The sequence below is a fragment of the Canis aureus genome, chromosome 4 (assembly GCF_053574225.1).
Source record: "Canis aureus isolate CA01 chromosome 4, VMU_Caureus_v.1.0, whole genome shotgun sequence".
NCBI lineage: Eukaryota > Metazoa > Chordata > Mammalia > Carnivora > Canidae > Canis > Canis aureus.
The window spans coordinates 59,469,767-59,486,110 of NC_135614.1; positions in this window are offsets into that span (position 1 = coordinate 59,469,767).

A 16,344-nucleotide genomic window follows, 5' to 3' on the forward strand; every position below is an offset into this window, starting at 1 on the left:
TCTTGTGGTCATTTTATTTTATTTTTAAGTAATCTCTATACCCAATGTGGGGTTTGAACTCACAACCCTGAGACCAAGAATTGCATGCTTTACCAACTGAACCAGCCAGGTGCTCTTTGTGGTGATTTAAAAGATGTTCCTCGGAATCCCTGGGTGGCGCAGCGGTTTGGCGCCTGCCTTTGGCCCAGGGCGCGATCCTGGAGACCCGGGATCGAGTCCCACGTCAGGCTCCCGGTGCATGGAGCCTGCTTCTCCCTCTGCCTGTGTCTCTGCGCCTCTCTCTCTCTCTCTGTGACTATCATAAATAAATAAAAATTAAAAAAAAAAATTTAAAAGATGTTCCTCTATCCCTTTGTATTTCCTCTAGAGTCAGATTCAGATTGGTACTGAAAGTGGCTCCTGAGGAACAGAATCTTAAAGATGGGTTTTCTGAGTTGATTTTCTGGTTGGATTAGATTTAAAGGCTCCTGTGACCTTGTTTCCAGTGCTAACAGGGTCACTTGCAGTCCATGGCATGTGGTGACAGAACAGTTGTTCAAACTATTAGCTATAGATTCCTGTAATCAAGTACCTCTAGAAGGCAAGACTCTGAGTGACTGAGCATTTGCTGTCCTAAAATACCTTAGAATAAGGAGTGCAATGCAGTGGATTGGTTGCTTCTAAAGGATGCTGGGAAAGGAGGGAAAGAAAATCCTGAGCTAGGGGCTGCTGAATTCCCAGCTCGATGACTGGAGTCTTTCATTTAATGTTTTTTTTTTATTTTTTAAAGATTTTATTTATTTATTCATGAGAGACACAGAGAGAGAGAGCGAAAGAGAGAGAGAGAGAGGCAGAGACACAGGCAGAGGGAGAAGCAGGCTCCATGCAGGGAGCCTGACCTGGGACTCAATCCCGGGTCTCCAGGATCATACCCTGGGCTGAAGGCAGCGCTAAACCGCTGAGCCACCAGGGCTGCCCCATTTACTGTTTTATTTTAAAATCGATCTCATAGGCTGGAAGTGTTGGTTGCTAATGATATTAACAAAATTTATTTGTTTATCATATATAGTTAGTTTATCCTGTTATTTCAAAATGTTAAAATTAATACTAAGGATAAGACTTAGTGTATGGATATAGTATAGTATATACTATATCCTTAGTATATAGGATAAGACTATGTATAAATATATACATTCCTTAGTATATATCTCACTAAGGATGAATGGCTAAAACACTATTAAATGTACTTGAAATAATGATTCTCAGGATGGTTATGCCACCAACTTGGTATACAATTAGGCTCATTTACTTAGAATTAACTTTATCTCTTTGATATGCTTTAGTATTTTTAATTATGTACAACAGTTAATAGTTCCAAAGTTAGAACTGTATAACAAGGTATATTCAGAGAACTAGCTTTCACCAACAACCTTTTTCTTCTTTCCCTGTAAGGGCACTATTTCTATTAATTTTTCTTTCTTTTTGAAAATATAAGTAAATACATATACAGTTGACCCTTGAACAATGTGAAGGTTAAGGGCACCCACCCCCACACAGTCAAAAACCTGAATGTGCCTTTTGACTTCTCCCCAGATTTGACAATGAATAGCCTGCCATTAATTGGAAGCCTTACCAATAACACTAATAGTCAGTCGAATAACACGTAGTTTGCATATTATGTATATTGTATACTGTATTCTTCCAATAAAGGAAGCTAGAGAAAAGAAAATGTTATGAAGAAAACAGTAAAGAAGAGAAAATACATTTACAGTGCTGTACCATATTTATCAAAAAAGAATCCATGTGTAAGTGGACCCGTGAAATTTAAACCTGTGTTTTTGAAGGTCCGACCATGCATGTTTTTATTTCTCCCTCCCTTACATTTTAAACATTGTTCTGCAACTTGTTTTTTTGCTGTTGCTTGTTTTCCATGTAATACAAACTGAAGATCATTTTATAGCACTATGCAGAAATTCTTTGTACCTTTTTATGTTGAATTAGAATTTGATAGCATAATTTTACTAGCACTGTGTCAACTACTTTCTATTTATGAAAAATTTATCAGTCAGGTGCCTGGCAGGAGCAGATGGCACTTTCAAAATGAATAATCCGATAACTGAATCAAAGAACTATTCATAGAGATGTAGGCCCCACATAGGTAAACCGCAGGGATGGTACAGTTTCTCGGGACACCAACAAATGCAAAGGGCCTGAAGGGCAAGGGAGCAAGGGGTTTTTAGAACCAGAGAGGGGCCATCAGACAGGAGTTGGGCCTTGGGGCTAAGGAGCACAGTCAGTCTGTGCTGGTCCCAGAGGAGAAGCTGGAGGTACAGATACTCCAACCACATTCTTTTTTCTCTCACTACCCAATCTCCCACTGATCCTCCCCATTGACCAATCCCAGATAGAAACAGATACCATGGGAGACCACTGATGGGGGCTTAAGGTCAGGCTCCCTATCCCACAGCAGACAGGAGTGGTGGAGAGTGGCTTTGAGGGACAAACAGGACACAGCCAGCACAGCAAGTGAAATTTTTTCCACTTAATAGTGATAAAAGCTTTCCTTGCAATTAAGTATATTTAGGTTTTAAGAGATAAATTGAAGTAAAGCAAATAATACCATAGGTGTTATGAGGCATTGGCAGTAAGGGGACTGTGGTACCAGGTGACAGACATCTGGGAAGCCCTACTCAGGACCAGACTGCTCTCTTGTATTGTAGGTAGCAGCCTCCTCTCTCTCCTGGCCCCTCCCCACCTGCCTTTCCTCTGGACCTTTGAGAGTTTGTTGAGAAACATTAGGGAAGGGATATTTTTAATTGGAAAGAGCAGGAGAGGCCCTGGGAGGTCATGAAGTGAAGGGGTTTGAGAGCCCCTGAAATGGACCCAGGCTCTCCTGGGCATTCCACCGACTGCTCCCCCCCACCTTGCAACCTACGCCCTTGGCCACCCTCCCAGGGAACACAGGGACCTCTTTCTTATTCCTTGGCCAACTGAGATGCTGCCTGTCGTCAGGGCTGAACATTTGGGTTGGAAAGTGGAGAAGGACTTTACAGGGTGGAAGAGTCCCTGCCTGTATTCAGATCCAGCCCTCCCTGGCTCTAGCTCACAAGCCAGCCATGGCCTAAGGGCTGAGTAATGACTTCAGAGAATTTCAGTTTCTCTCCAAGAACCCAGGGAGGCAGAAAGCTGTGCAGTTGGGGGGTGGGAGGGAAGAAAAAGGCAGTTCTAAAGGGAGGCATTCCTGTTGCCTGTCCATGCCTCCATCTCTAGATACAATCACACTCGAATGAGTACCTGAACCCTTCGGTACTGGGTGCTCTCCAAATGCTAGGGACACAATGGAGACAAGGTCTGTTTCTCCCTCTCTAAACCCTGAGTACAGTGGGGGAGACAGATGTGTAAATAGTCACAGAGCCCGTAGGGGAGGTGCCTGACCCAGCAATTGGGAGGCTGGAGAATCTGGGTTATGCAGGGACTTGCAGCCACCTGATGGGGCTTGTAGGGTAGCCTGCAGGGAATGAAATGTTTAGGCAGGGGAGTGACATAATCAGATTTGTGTTCAAAAGATTCTTCACAGTACTCTAGAGATAGCTCTCAGCTTGTCCCCACATTTCTATCCTTCAGCCCCATCAAGGGCAGAGCAATAGTAAGACCTCGGCAATAGTAAGTTCTTCCTCCTGAGTCCCCCAGCATGCTCTACTTCTGCTCTAGGTAGATCTATCCTTCCCTTGTTCCTTTATCCTTCCCTCCTTCCCTCCTTCCCTCCTTCCCTCTTCCTTCCTTCCTTCCTTCCTCTCTTTTTCTTTCTTTTTCCGTTTTAGTGACATATAATTCACATACCATATGCTGTAGGCTGAATTTTGTCCCCCCAAATCCATATGTTGAAGTCCTAACCCTTAGGACGTCAGAATGTGATCTTATTTCGAGACAGAGTCTTTAAAGATGTAATTAAGTTGAAATGAGGTCATTATGATAGGCTCTAATCACACACAACTGGTGTCTTTACAAGAAGAGGAAATGTGGAGGGAAGACCAAGTGAAGGCATAGGGAGAAGAAGGCCATCTACAAGCCAAGGAGAGAGGCCTCTGAAGAAACCAACCCTGCCAATACCTCGATCTCAGATATCTAGCCTCCAGAACTAGGAGAAAATACACTTCTGTGGTTGAAGCCCCCAGTCTATGGTACTTTGCTATGGTGGCCCCGGCAAAGGAATACATCATACAACCTACCCATGTAAGGTTTATAATTCAGTGGCTATTCTCAGTTGTACAACCATTGGCACAGTCAGCTTTAGGATATTTGCTCACCCTAAAAAGAAACCCCACACCCATTAGCAGTAACTCCCCACCATCACCATCCCCAGCACCATTCCCCCCCTTCCCAGGGAACCACTAACCTACTTTCTCTATATATAGATTTGCCTATTCTGGACGTTTCCCATAAATGGCATCATGGTCACATAAATGTAATATAGTCTGGTGACTGCCTCCTTCATGTAAGTGCAGTGCTTTCAAGGTCTGGTTGGACGACTTTCCTTAGTGTCTTGTTGCTATGTGTACATGTGCCTTTTCTCACCCACAAAGATCAGTTACCCATGGGCACAATTCATGTCTAAGTCGCACCTTTATGGCCCTTAGCACATGCCTGCCATAGAATGAATTCGTTTTTCCATGAAATCCCTTTCCGTGTAAATAAGGTGGAAAAAAGATACATTAAAAAATTAATGTGTTATCCTTAGAAAAGATTACATTGTGTGACCTTGCCAGTAGTTAAACATCAAAAAAAAAAAAAAAAAAAAAATTCTTGGGCAGCCCCGGTGGCGCAGCGGTTTAGCGCCGCCTGCAGCCCAGGGCATGATCCTGGAGACCGTGGATCGAGTCCCATGTTGGGCTCTCTGCGTGGAGCCTGCTCCTCCCTTTGCCTGTGTCTCTGCCTCTCTCTCTCTCTGTGTGTCTCTATGAATAAATAAATAAAATCTTTAAAAAAAATTCTTGTTAAGCCTAACATTCATTAGTGTAAATTTCCTAATACTAACTGTAGCATTAAGCCTTGAACTTTCTAACCTTGGCGTCTACAAAGACTGATTTTGTCAAATGATGATAAAACAAACATAACATGAAATTCATATGGTGAGTTCCTGATAATGGAAAAGTCATCACTGTCAAACTGATGTATGTATTCTGTGAAGCACAAGGCCTATATCAGTGACCGAGACAGATAAGGTCCCTGCTCATGTGGTGCTTAGATTCTGGGGAAGGTGAGATGGAGAACTAGCCCATAAATAAATACACAAATTCATTTGATCTTGGACTGTGCTATAAAGAAAAGGCCCCAGGGTGCTATGGTAGAGTGACTGGAGTTTGTGGGTGGGTAATGAATTTTGTTGAGATTAGGTGGCTAGTGAAAGTTTCTCTCAAGAATTAGTTGAGCTGAGATCAGATGGATGGCTGGTGTGGGGTGGGGGTAGGGGTGGGGGGACAGGGTTGTAGCTTGTCTGTGAAGACCTGAGCTAGAAGCATTCCAGGCAGGGGAATAGCAAGTGTCAGGTCCCTGAGGTAGAAAAACCACCAGCATGCTTGACATAGGGAAGGTATGTAAAGAGTTTGAGCAATGGAGAGAGTAGTTGGACCTGAAGCCTGATAGCTGGGGTCAGCTTACATAAGAGAAAGCAGTTGGGTTTTATTCTAATGTAACAGGAAACACTAAGGGTAAATCAGTTAGAACTAAGTTTGGCCACATACTGAAAAAATAAAAGGTATTCAATGGCAAAGAAGAAGTCAACTCTCCCTCTTCGCCGATGACATGATACTCTACGTGGAAAACCCAAAAGCCTCCACCCCAAGATTGCTCAAACTCATACAGCAATTTGGTAGCGTGGCAGGATACAAAATCAATGCCCAGAAATCAGTGGCATTTCTATACACTAACAATGAGACTGAAGAAAGAGAAATTAAGGAGTCAATCCCATTTACAATTGCACCCAAAAGCATAAGATACCTAGGAATAAACCTAACCAAAGAGGTAAAGGATCTATACCCTAAAAACTATAGAACACTTCAGAAAGAAATTGAGGAAGACACAAAGAGATGGAAAAATATTCCATGCTCATGGATTGGAAGAATTAATATTGTGAAAATGTCAATGTTACCCAGGGCAATTTACACGTTTAATGCAATCCCTATCAAAATACCATGGACTTTCTTCAGAGAGTTAGAACAAATTATTTTAAGATTTGTGTGGAATCAGAAAAGACCCCGAATAGCCAGGGGAATTTTAAAAAAGAAAACCATAGCTGGGGGCATCACAATGCTAGATTTCAGGTTGTACTACAAAGCTGTGGTCATCAAGACAGTGTGGTACTGGCACAAAAACAGACACATAGATCAGTGGAACAGAATAGAGAATCCACAAGTGGACCCTCAACTTTATGGTCAACTAATATTCGATAAAGGAGGAAAGACTATCCACTGGAAGAAAGACAGTCTCTTCAATAAATTGTGCTGGGAAAATTGGACATCCACATGCAGGAGAATGAAACTAGACCACTCTCTTGCACCATACACAAAGATAAACTCAAAATGGATGAAAGATCTAAATGTGAGACAAAAAAAACAAAAAAAAAAAAACAAAAAAACAAAAAACAAAAAAAAAAATGTGAGACAAGATTCCATCAAAATCCTAGAGGAGAACACAGGCAACATCCTTTTTGAACTTGGCCACAGCAACTTCCTGCAAGATACATCCATGAAGGCAAAAGAAACAAAAGCAAAAATGAATTATTGGAACTTCATCAAGATAAGAAGCTTTTGCACAGCAAAGGATACAGTCAACAAAACTAAAAGACAACCTACAGAATGGGAGAAGATATTTGCAAATGACGTATCAGATAAAGGGCTAGTTTCCAAGATCTATAAAGAACTTCTTAAACTCAACACCAAAGAAACAAACAACCCAATCATGAAATGGGCAAAAGACATGAACAGAAATCTCACAGAGTAAGACATAGACATGACCAACAAGCACATGAGAAAATGCTCCGCATCACTTGCCATCAGGGAAATACAAATCAAAACCACAATGAGATCCCACCTCACACCAGGGAGAATGGGGAAAATTAACAAGGCAGGAAACCACAAATGTTGGAGAGGACGTGGAGAAAGGGTAACCCTCTTACACTGTTTTTGGGAATGTGAACTGGTGCAGCCACTCTGGAAAACTGTGTGGAGGTTCCTCAAGGAGTTAAAAATAGACCTGCCCTTCAGCCCAGCAATTGCACTGCTGGGGATTTACCCCAAAGATACAGATGCAGTGAAATGCCGGGACACCTGCACCCCGATGTTTCTAGCAGCAATGTCCACAATAGCCAAACTGTGGAAGGAGCCTCGGTGTCCATCAAAAGATGAATGGATAAAGAAGATGTGGTCTATGTATACAATGGAATATTCCTCAGCCATTAGAAATGACAAATACCCACCATTTGCTTCGATGTGGATGGAACTGGAGGGTATTACGCTGAGTGAAGTAAGTCAATTGAAGAAGGACAAACATTATATGGTCTCATTCATTTGGGGAATATAAAAAATAGTGAAAGGGAATAAAGGGGAAAGGAGAGAAAATGAGTGGGAAATATCAGAAAGGGAGACAGAACATGAGAGACTCCTAACTCTGGGAAACGAACTAGGGGTGGCGGAAGGGGAGGTGGGTGGGGGGTGGGGGTGACTGGGTGGCGGGCACTGAGGGGGGCACTTGATGGGATGAGCACTGGGTGTTATTCTGTATGTTGACAAATTGAACACCAATAAAAATAAATTTATTTAAAAAATTAAAAAAAAAACCCTCAAAAATAATAGTGACTTAAATAAGATAAAGATTATTTCTCTCTCAGGTAAAATTCCTGAAAGAGGGTTGATGAGGCACCTCCTTGGTCATCAGGCACCAAGCTGTTTTTTTCTATTCTATCACTTCAGCTAATGGTTTCCATCCTTAAGGTTGCTTTATGGTGCATAATGGCTGCTGGTATTCCAGCCATTGTGTCTGAGTTCTAGGCAGTTGGAAAAAGGAAGAAAAGAAGGGCAAAAGAGATGGACTTCCACATGCTAATCAAAGTAGTACTGCAATGAACAGTAATCCTGTCCTTTGGAGTCCTTTCTCATCCTACCAGGAGTGAGTCTCTGCCTCCTTGGGAAGGAGAAGAGATAAAGAGACCCAGCTTAGTCTGCTCTGCCTGCTAAGAGTAAACATTTGAGGGATCTGAGGAGGAGAGTCCACAATACAGGAGACATTTGGATTTAGTCACAGGCAGAACTCCTCAGGGTGTACACAGCCTTGGGCAAATTTTTTAGTGGGAGGAGTGGGCCCCTATCTATATAATTTAATTTAAAAAAAAAGAAAGAAGATGGACTTCGTAGGGGACTCAGATTCCTGAAAGGATCCCTCTCCAGCTCTACCTATCTTGCTGGCTAGAAAATGGATATTGGGGGATAGGATTTTGCAAGGGTTTTAAGCAGGGCAGAGACTTGAATGATTTGGATTTTAAAAGGGTCATTCTAGGCGCATGTGTAACATGGGCAGTAATGTGGCAAAAGTGGGAAGAATATCAAAGAGGGAGTCACTGACCTGGTTCTGGGTCCTGATGCTACACAGACCAACTAGGTGACCTTGAACAAGCGTCTCCCCTGCCTGGGCCTGACTTAACTCGTTTCTTAAATGGGGTTGGATTTGACAAGCACTCTGCTACCTTCTCCTAATGAGGCTAACCTAGAGGTGGTTGCCTGAGGGCCTGGCAGCTCTCAGAGCTGGTTCTGGTTCTGGAGAAGCATCGCCAGTTCTGGAACTTCTGAGTAGCTCTCCTATCCTCCCTCCGGCCTGAGCACCCGGGTTTTGGGAGGAGGGAGAAGGTGCGGCGCCTGCTCCTGTCTGTCCCTCCACCTACCCACCTACGGTTGGTGGGGGGCCGTTTGTCCCTGCTCTGTCTGGGTGCCCCTCAGCCTGCCTGCCCCATGTCTCTCTCCTTGGCTTCCTCTGTCTTCCTTCCTGTCTCCCACACAGACTTCTGATAGGGCCGCACTGCGCCAGCCTCCGACAGGAACCAGGTATGGTCCATGGTCCCCAACCTTAAGTGCCTCCCCCTGGAATCTGGCTTCCTCTGCTTCTCCTACTCTTTTTCTCTTCTTTTCAAGATTTTTATTTATTTCTTTGAGAGAAAGAGAGAGAGCACAAGCAGGGGGAGGTGGCTGGCAGAGGGAGCGGGAGAAGCAGGCTCCCCACCAAGCAGGGAGCCCGATGTGGGGCTCCATCCCAGGACCCCGGGATCATGACTTGAGCCCAAGGGAGATGCTTAACCTACTGAGCCACCCAGGCACTCTGCTCCTTCTCCTCTTGATGTCATCTCCCTTTGGTGGTTTCTTCTTCTCTCCCAGGCTCTTTGCCTTTCCCTCTATGTCTAATTCTATTTTTTTTTATTTTATTAAATTAATTAATTAATTATTTTTTTAAAAAAGATTTTATTTAATTATTCATAAGAGACACACAGAGAGAGGCAGAGATGTAGGCAGAGGGAGAAGCAGGCTCCCTGTAGGGAGCCTGATGTGGAACTGGATCCCAGAACCCCAGGGTCACCATATGAGCCCAAGGCAGATGCTCAACCACTGAGCCACCCAGGCGCCCTGATTCTCTATTTTAAAAGCATAAAATAACAGGTGATTTTAGGCTCACAAGAAGCGAGTCTGGAGGTCCCCCACATCTCTGTTCTATTCCACCCCATCCCCTCTCCAGGTGGGTGCTACCTCTGGCAATGCGTGTGCGTGTGCGTGTGTGTGTGTGTGTGTGTGTGTGTGTGGCTGCCCCTGACTTGCTGTCTGACTCTGTGTGTGGGTTTGACTGGGTCACATGCCCGCTGTTCTTCTGTCTGCGTCTCTGTCTTTTCTCCTGAGCTCTCTCAGTGTCTAGAGGCCTTCTCGCTCTCTTGTCTGTCTCATTCTATTTCTGCCAAAATATAGTTGTTGTTTTTTAAAGTTAGAAACTCTTATAACTCTTTAAAGTTAACAACTTTTATAAAGAATGAGCACATGTCGATGATTTCTTTACTCCATTAAAAAAGGGACTGAGGGGATCCCTGGGTGGCGCAGCGGTTTGGCGCCCGCCTTTGGCCCAGGGCGCGATCCTGGAGACCCGGGATCGAATCCCACATCGGGCTCCCGGTGCATGGAGCCTGCTTCTCCCTCTGCCTATGTCTCTGCCTCTCTCTCTCTCTCTTTCACTGTGTGCCTATCATAAATAAATAAAATTAAATTAAAAAAAAAACTGTTAAAAAAAAAAAAAAGGGACTGAGGATGGTAAAGCTGGTTCAAAGAGAATTTAGAGGGAGATAGGTACTGCGAGGTCATCTGCAAAACTGGCGACCGTCCTTAAAGGTGCCCAAACTGTAACCTCTGAGCATCTTCCTTTAACTGCACAGAAACCTACATGTTAAGATGTATGTGCAGAGTCAGAGTCCTAATCAGTCCTAATCAATAGGTAGCAAGTCAGACAGCAATACGTCCCCAAGAGGGGAGGGTGGTCAGACCACACTCCAGCCTGATGTGGCGGGGACACGCAGTCGCCTTCCGTGTGACTGCGAAGTTTGGGTAAGTTTTCCCCACATCTGTTTCTGTGTCTCTCTTCCCTGTGTCTACCTCCTCGCCTCTGTCTCCCTCCGATCATGACACACTGTGGGTGTCTCTCTCTCTCCCTTTGGCTCTGCTTTTCTGTCTTGATCTCGCAGACTCATCTTAGCCACTTTTACCAGGGAGTCAGCTGTGTGCCAGGACGTGCACCAGCAGCTACGGCAGGAGGACAGGGCACAGGCCCACATGCCCTTGCGCTCTGTCTGCTATTTCTTTTCAGAACTGGAAGGAAATCAAGTGGAAATTCTGAGCACTCAGAGGAGAGGAGCTGAGGGTGTGGGACGTGGCGGGGAAGGGAGGGCCCGCCAGCTGCCCTGGGCTGCGAGAGAGCGCCGGGCTTCAGCTGGCTGGGGCGGAGATGATTTCACACCACAAAAATGTCTGAATCAGGAGAATAACCCAACTTGGGATGTGGCTGGGAAGCAGGCAGTGTAGTGGGGGAGTGAGGGCTGGAGATCAGTGTCGGGATCAGAGGCCAAGATAGGGTGAGCAGGCTGGCCACGGTTCATCATAGCCCTTGGGTGTCCCTCATTGTTCTGGGATTTCAGGAAAGAAAGGCTCTCTTCTTTCATGTTGCAAGTGAAATTGCAGGGCCCAGCCTCTCGAGAGATAGCAGGATAGACTCAGGGTTGCAGCCCTGGAGGATCAGAAGGCTCTGCTAGCAAACCCTAGGCTCTGAGCGAGTGATCCCAGGGAGGGAGAGAAGAGGAGGCGGAAGAGAAAGAGAAGAGGAAACACGGAATCTAAAGGCTGGAAGGCCTTCAGTTAAATGACCTAGTGAATTTCAAGTTTTATTAGCTGCAGAATCCTTTGCTCACATGAGAGGCTGCTATTGAAATAGCCAAACAACAGCTGCTTCTGAGGCTTCCAGGGGAAGAGCCTGGACTCTTGGTCCTCTTGGTCCTCATCACTCACTGTTTGGAAATTATGACCTAATCCAACACCCTCCTGTTTCAAATGAGCAAACTAAGACCCAGAAAGGGGAGAGGACTTGCCCAAGTCATTTACAGAGTGGATGAACAGCCCAGGTCTCTTGGCTCCTTGCCCAGTGCTCTTTTTATTTTATTTTATTTTTAAAGATTTTATTTATTTATTCATAGAGACAGAGAGAGAGAGAGAGAGAGAGAGAGAGAGAGAGAGAGGCAGAGGGAGAAGCAGGCTCCATGCAGGGAGCCCGATGTGGGACTCGATCCCAGGTCTCCAGGATCACACCCCAGGCTGCAGGTGGCGCCAAACTGCTGCACCACCGGGGCTGCCCCCAGTGCTCTTTTTAAAAGGATGGGAAAGACAGAAAGAGGAGGGCCCAGGCAAAAAGGAAGGAGAGAAAATATATGAGAAGATGAAAGAGAAGAGGAACAGATTAAGAAAGAGTAGGAAGCAAGAGGCTGGGTCTCTTTCAAGTTTTCCAAACCAGGAGGAGGTTAAATGCTAGCCTTTCCCCCAGAAGAATACAGAAGAGGGCTGGTTAATTCCCTTAAAGAAAGGTGAATCCAGCCCCCATAAGTAAAGGTACCAAACTGGTGGCCCAAGGGGATATTTCTCCAGCAGATGAATTTTGTTTGGAGGAGAAAACATTGAAAAGGGGGAAGAAGGTATCTGAATCCCTCTGGGTGTGGCATATCCTCTCCAGGTGGGCTCAGGCCCCCCTGGTGTAGTCCGGGTGTATTTCTTAGAAAGGATGCTCCCATCGGTCACCTGCCTGTCCCTGAAGACACTGAGCTTGCATGCCTAGTCACCCCTGGTTTGTCCTCCAGGGAGGTACTGGGCTGGTGGATGGGGAGTCCCTTCCTCCAGCTTCTGGGAGGAAGCAGGCACTACCCACCATCTGGCCAGGGTGAGCACACTGCAAGCTTCTGGGGTGTGGGTCTGCCATCTTCCGGGGCTCACACCTGGCCTTGGAACCTGCCCCCTTCCGCTGTGTCCAGTACAGTCTGTGTTTGTGATACTCTATCCTAGGACAGATGCCCTTCTCTCTCCATGCTCATTTTATCTTCACTGGTGGAGCTGAAGATAAATTTGTGCATTTCAGGGTTTTTTCTTCTTTTTTTCTTGAGTAGTGAAATCATTTTAAGAAATGAAATCTTAGGCAAAAGTCCAAATATGCCACACATCAAACAGTTCTGATGGAAGCAGGGATGGGCCGGGGGCCTGGAGATCTGCATGGCTCCTGCATGGAGCTCCCTGAGCTGCATAGAAGGCAGTCTGAAAACCACTGATACGGAGCATCATGAAGATTCCTTACAAGAAGCTCCAGTCCGAGGAAAGGGGTCAGACTCAGGAGTGGGGAGAGAGGGCATGATAAGCAGTGCTGGCCCAGCCTCAGAAGAGGGCAATGAGGCCTCATCCCAGGAAATGGTGGAGAAAAGGAGACTACCATTGGAGAAGAGGGGTGGGGGCTCAGCCACATGGGCAAGCTCCCTTCCTCATCCCCCGAGCTGTCCCCTGGGTCGCCTGAGTCACCCTGCCACGTCGCCAGGCTGGCGGGCCCTTCTTACTCCTGGTTGTACAGCTACTAAAACCGAAAAGAGGTTTGGTTTGCAGGCCACGTCAGGCAGCATGTAAGATCTGCCACGTTGGAGGGTTGGGTTATTGGGCTTTCCCCCTCCTTCAGAAAAGACTTCCAGGCGTGTGGCGTTTCAGAAGAAAATTGGTGCCTGCGTGTGAGTGTTCCCTGGACCTGGACCAGCAGCTGCAATATGACAGAGCCAGGGATGGGTGGAGACAGAACCAATCCACCGCCGAGCTCCTCCAACCCTGCCCAGGCCAGAGGGAGCCCGCACCATCAGCCGTGGAAACAGAACCCTGGAGAAAGGCTGAAGGCCCTGCCACTTGCACACAGGCCCATACAAATCTTTAATGCTTGGGGAGTGTGTATCCGCATCAGTAGCAGAAGGCATTTTTCTCAGGGTGGTTTAAAAGAAAGAGTGAGAGGCCAAAGAATTCATTAGCTCAGGTCAAGCCCCAGCTCTGCCATTTACTGGCCAGGGCAAATCACTTCACCTTCCTGGACTTCAGTTTCTTTTTAAGACAAGGGCATTGGATCCAATAAACATTTTCCGAGGAGTTCTTCACGGAACACAAGCTCTGTGGGAGGCACTCACAAGTTCACGAAAAAGAGGGCTCTGTGACCGGTCAACAGAGTTCAAATGGTTTCTCTTCTGCAGAACTTCTCAGGGGCTTTAATGTTCCCATGTGCCTCAGGAGTATCTGTGAGCAAGGTGACAAACTCCACTTTACCTGAACCCACTTGAGCCAGGGTCCCCCTTCTTCCTGAGGACTAATATTTTCTGGAAGACCTTTTGGGAAGTGTTGAATAATCTCATGCTCTGATGGTAAGAGAGTGTACATTTATGGGCTGCTTAGGATATGCAACAGTGAGCCAAATGTATGACACGTATGCTCTCGTGACTCCTCACAAGGACCCTATTAAGCGGGGGCTTAGCCTGTACACCCGAGGCACTGCTGCTGGAGGTTAAATAGTGTGCCCCATGGTTCCAGAGTTCAACAGCTTGCCATAGAACCCAAGCCCAGAGATCTGACTCCAAAGCTGCACCGCTTACTGACTCTAAAACTCATGCTCGCTTGAATATTATGCTGACTTTGTACCCTGGAAGGTCAAGTGTAATCATGGTCATTTTACAGATAAGGAGAGCCAGGTGGAGAGGAGAGATGAGCTGCTCAAGGACAGACTGTGGGCAGGGCCTGAGGGCACAGATCCTCCTAAGGGCAGTATCCAACTGAGAGCTCGGGTTAGCACTTCTCCTCTCTGGTGGGTTTGTGTCAACCTAAGAAAGTGCGGCCAACACACAGTCAGCCACTTGTCGCCTCAGTGAAGAAGGGGATCTGTGACGTATGCCTCAGCAAGCTCTCCCTGGAACCCTGGGTGGAGGCAGCAGGGGCACTGGAAGGAGACTTGGGTTGCCTGTTAAGTTTGGACTTTTCATTTCAGTTCCCCCATGGGCCAGCTATGTGATCAAGGGCAAGTCCTGGAGGGACGCTGTCTGCTCAAGCCCAACATGTGCTTAGCGCATCCTGACTTTTCTACCTTACAGACTAACTGCGCCACTCAGTAAAATTATGGGTACAAAAGTCCTTTGTGGGGGCCCCTGGGGGGCTCAGTCAGTTAGGTGTCCAACTCTCGGTTTCAGCTCAGGTCGTGATCTCAGGGTCATGAAGCCCAGCTCTGCACTCAGCGGGGAGTCTGCCGGAGATTCTCTCTTCTCCCTCTGTACCTTCCCATGCTTGTGCTCTCTAAATAATCAAATGAATAAATGAATGAATGAATGAATGAATAAAATCTTAAAAGAAGATTTAAAAGTCCCTTGTGATCTGTGAAGAGCTGACAGAAAAAATCTGAAGCTGCTCAGTTGGGAGTGTTACAAGTGGGGAGGGGACTGAAGTGAAATTTCATCGTCCTCTCTGTTTGGCCTTGCCTGGTCAGCAGCTACTCTCTGCCCAGGGGACCGAAGGCCAGATGACAATGGGGTTTTTGTGCCCTTCAGCCAATGCAGGGCCTTCCTGGGGATAGATACAGTAACAAGACAACAGGCACCCAGGCCTTGCTAGCTCCGCAACCTTGATTTTGAGCCAGACACACAAAGAGGGCATTTCAGAGTTTTCAGAGTTTTGATACATAATCTTCAGCCCAAAGGGATCAGCGGGTCCGGTCCCTGCCTCCAGAGGCTTGGAGCAGTCAGAGCTGGCCTCAGCCTGGGCCTAGAGTTGGGAGATCCGGGGCCCGAGCCTGGTTATCCACACTGTGACCTTGAGCTCTAGGATCCTCAAATTCCTTAGCCCTGTAGGGAAAGTATTAAGATTGAGTAGGGCTTATGGGCCTATCAGCTCTAAGCTTTGAAGAATAGGAGAGATTCAGTCTGATATTGAAGGATGGGTAGGTTTGGAGCAGATGTGAGAGGATGCAGCCTCTCCCAATGTGTGGCATCAGCAGAGGTGTGTGTATAGAAGCAATGGAGAGTAGGGGGTCTGAGGTTGAGCTTCTTGTGTGGATTCCTGGCTACACTACTGTGGGGCTCTGAGCAAGTGATTTTAGTTCTCTGAATCTTTGTTTCCTCATCTTTTTTTTTTTTTATTTTATTTTATTTATTTATTTTAAATTTATTTATGATAGTCACAGAGAGAGAGAGAGAGAGAGAGAGAGAGAGGCAGAGACACAGGCAGAGGGAGAAGCAGGCTCCATGCACCGGGAGCCTGATGTGGGATGCGATCCCGGGTCTCCAGGATCGCGCCCTGGGCCAAAGGCAGGCGCCAAACCGCTGCGCCACCCAGGGATCCCAGTTTCCTCATCTTTTAATTGGGAATGGCAATTGTACTCAATTACTATTGAGATAGACCAAATAACAACCCCTCAAGTGGGTCAAATAACAGCGCCCCAAAGGTGTCCGTGTCCCATACCCCATAACCAAAATGTTATCCTACATAGTAAAGGGACTTTGTGGATTTAGGGTTTTAAGATGGGAAGATTACCCTAGGTGATCAGATGGCCTCAGTGTAATCCTAAGTCTTTATAAGAGGGAGGCAAGAGGGTCAAAGTCCAGAAACAGATGTCATAAAGAGGCAGAAGTTGGAGCGACAGTCTTGAAAGACGAGGACAGGTCACCAGCCAAGGAATGCAAGTGGCCTCTAGAAGCTGAAAAAAGCAAAGAGTCAGTTCATCCCTCAAGCCTCCAACACCTCAATTTTA